The following is a 3617-nucleotide window of genomic DNA, read 5'->3' as shown; positions in this document are numbered from 1 at the left end:
AGAGCTGCCTCCAATGACTGGCTCCCTCAGCCAACCTGCCCTGCCATTGGCTGGGTGGCTGGGAGGGGAGGGAGCCAGTCATCGGAGCCAGCTCTTCTGAGCGGCCATCTTCCCCACATACGGTAAGGGACGCTTTCAGCCCAGCCCTCCGTCCACCGCTTCCCCCCGGCCCCTGTCCACACAGTCCAGGCCGGGTCCCCTCCCCCTCCTTTTTCTCTCTCTCCCCTCCCAACATTCTCTCTCTCACCCACTCTGTTTCCCCCCTCTGTTTCTCTGCCCTTCTTCCTTCTCAACTATCCTTCCTCCCATTCACTCTCTTTCAATCTCTGTCTTTCTACCCATCTACCTTCCTTCCTTTCTTCCTTCCTTCCTTCTTTCCTTCCTTCCTAGCTTTCTCCCTTCCTTTCTTTCCAAATTACTACCATTAACCCCACTCTGTCTCCCCCCCTTTTCTCTCTTTCCCCCCTATCTAACTCTGTCTCTCTCTCTCTACCTCCTCTTCTCCATTCCTCCCTTCCACTCGCCCTTCCTTCCTATCTAGGGCCCGTCGTCTACCGCCACGACGGGCTTTCCTTACTAGTCCTTCTAATAATGAAAAGTAATGTGTCAGTCACTGTGCATTTCATAGGGTTATTATTTGTATTCTCTTACAGATATTGGAGAACTGGAAGGTACCTTGGGAGTTTAAATACTTTCTTAACTTTGCCAAACTGGAGCCCACCTTTAGCTCCTTCTGCCCCCTCCTTTTGGAGGGAAGAGCCTAGAAACTGGCTCATGTCATTAACTGCCAAGAACCCACACTACAGAAACCATCATCCAAACACACAGTTGTCCCTAATATACCTCTGTGTCGAACCTTTATTGTTGTTCCCCACTTGTGGGGTCTGTCGTGAAGTATAAAATAACTAATCAACCCAGGGAAATCAACCAATTAGTGAAATTACCAGTGTTGCTTGATGTCTGCTTTCTGAGGAAGGGATCGGGGCTATAACAGGATCGCCCCACCGACGCCTTTACCACTGTCAGTAACGGGTGCATTGAATCTTTCTGTTGTAATTGTCGGGATGAAAATAGTGCTCTTGAGGGGTTTAGATATATTCCTCCCAATCCCCTGTTACGAAAATCTTTTTCAGCCATGTTTGCTGCCCCAATTCCTCAGTCTGCTGCTGTTTATTTGCCATTATTTTCTTCTAATTTGTTCTTTTTTTCTTGTTCCTGATTTAGTCACGAGGATGATCCCAGCAACTGGGGATGACATGAGAAATGGGAAGACTTTATAATGTTGTGGGGTTACAATCTGTACAGGCAAGCAACATTAATAAAGAATGAGAGCAGTGCCTTTTATATTCATCAGTAAGGATGAATCCAGCCAATTGGGTATCCAGTAGAGAAAAAGATACCATTACAACACAGCACAACAATCCCATTTAATTACATGATGACATCACTAAGGAAGGATGAATCCAATTAAGGAAAGGGGAAATTAGAAGAAAATAAAACAGGGGGGACACATTTGGTCCTTTTCAAATGCTCCTGAAATACCATTTAGAAGTAGAGTTAGATTTATACCCTTCACTCAGAGCGGTTTACAATCTCCTTCCCTTCTTCTCCCCACAACACACACTCTGTGAGGCAGCAACTTCAGAGGGGCTGAGGGGCGTGAGCCCTCCCTGAACTTTTCCAGGCTCCCCCGAGCAACCAGCACTCAGACAGAGCCTTGCCACCCCCCCACCCCCACACCATTTTGAAAGTGGAGGGTTTTCCCCCTCCGCTTTCTGAGTCTTCGGGTGGGTTGGGACTGGGAGGGAAGTCAGGGCGGGGGCTTGCTTCCTGCCCCACCCCCAGCTCCCAGCAGCCCTCAGTTCATCTTGGAGGAGCTGGAGCCTGGAGACTGCACATGGAGTGGCTTTGCAAGGGGGGGGGGTCGGCCGCCGGGGTAGTTTGCTCCCTAGTCCCCAGCCTATGCTGCAGAGACTCAGAGCCCCTGGGATGGGGGGAGGTGTGCCTCTTCACTCTCTGGTGCCTCCGCCGCCAGGCAGCTGGGCCATGCATGCGTCAAAGTGTGTTCCTGTTAAGGTGAGTCCCGTGCACTACATACACTGATTTTTACTCCTGAGCGCACAGCTGTTTGGCTGAGCTCAGGATGATTAAATTCTCTGGCTGCTTCCTTCCCGGGCTGCTGCAGTCACAGCTTGCTCAATTGTGGTGGGTGGGGCGGGAGCGCTACAAAGCTGAATCCTCCTCGTTCTCCTCTGGAGAGGGAAGGGAGGGGGAAGGAGAGAGAGAGCACCAGGGCTCCCAAGTACTTACCTTAATTCGGTGGGGGATGTATAGTTCTTCGCGGGACCATTCCCGCAGAGAAAACACAGGCGCTGCACTGTTCTGTCACCCAGACGTGACGTAGGCACGTAGCCGGGTGATGCTCTAGCAATGGGGTGAAAACTCGACGGTACCATCGAGTTTCCAGTCCCATTACCAGTGCGTTGCACAGCTACGTGCCTACGTCACGTCTCGGCGACAGAATAGTGCAGTGCCTGTGTTCCAAGCAAGAATCTTCCGGTGCGGAAGCATGTGTCCCCCACCGGATCATAGGCAGGTACTTGGGAACCCTAGAGAGCACACCAGAGGTACAAGCTTTCCTGTGGTTTTGAATGTACAGTAATTACACTAGGGGGGTGATACTAACTGTCATTTTCCATTTGTTTTACATTTAGTTTTAAAGTTTACATATTTGTTTATTCATTTCCCAATATATTTGTGTGCATTCATGCCACAGCTAGGCTCAGTTTCTTCTCTAGTTGTTGCTTTCCCCTTTAAATTTTGACTCTTGTCTCAGCTGCAGAGTTTATTTCTTTGTTGCCCGTCCTTGCCTTACTGATTTATGGCACTCAGCTGCTTGATTTCTTTACCTTTTCTCTGTTATACAAATCCACCCCCACCCTCCCTTTGGGTGCCATTGAGTGGTGAATAGGGTGAGTGGACTCCTTCACTTCATTTAATTTTACACTTGCCAAAGCCTCTCTCTCTCTCAGAGTTTTTGATATTTGATTTTCTTTCTCCCTTTCCTCTGCACTGGAGATTTGATATTGAGGTTTCCCTGCAGCTGGAACGAAGAACAGCTTAAAGGCTTTTTTTTTGGGGGGGGGTTCCTTTTTGATTACCATCTGAGGAAATGTGCTTGCACATGAAAGCTTATCTCTCCCTATAATATAATTCTGTAAGACGCAAAGTCACGCAATGCGCACCTACAGTGTATGGACGGCTCGCCTGTCCGTCAACGGCGTGCCCACGTCCCATTGGTCACGTCGTCTGAGTCCCACCTCAGACGCAGCTTCAAGCGACCTGCGCAGGATCTTCCCGGCGGCTGGAGGCGGCAGGCGGCTGCCACGGGCGCCAGGCTAAGGCCGGCGGCCAGCTGCGGCACGGCGGAGGAGGCGGCCAAGATGCGGAGGGGTGGCTGGAGGGGACCGCCGGCAGCGACGGCCTGCGCGGAATCTTCCCGGGGGCTCGAGGCGACGGGCGGCTGCGACCTGGGTCAGGCCGGAGAGGGGGAGGACGCCAGCACAGTGCAGAGGGGTGGCTGGAGCCGACGGGCGGCTGCGTCGGTCAGAGCCGAG

This window comes from Gekko japonicus, unplaced genomic scaffold, assembly GCF_001447785.1.
Source record: "Gekko japonicus isolate JY-2015 unplaced genomic scaffold, Gekko_japonicus_V1.1 scaffold12, whole genome shotgun sequence".
NCBI classification, from domain to species: domain Eukaryota; kingdom Metazoa; phylum Chordata; class Lepidosauria; order Squamata; family Gekkonidae; genus Gekko; species Gekko japonicus.
The sequence above is the reverse complement of the archived record's forward strand: the minus strand, read 5'-3'. Positions refer to the sequence as shown.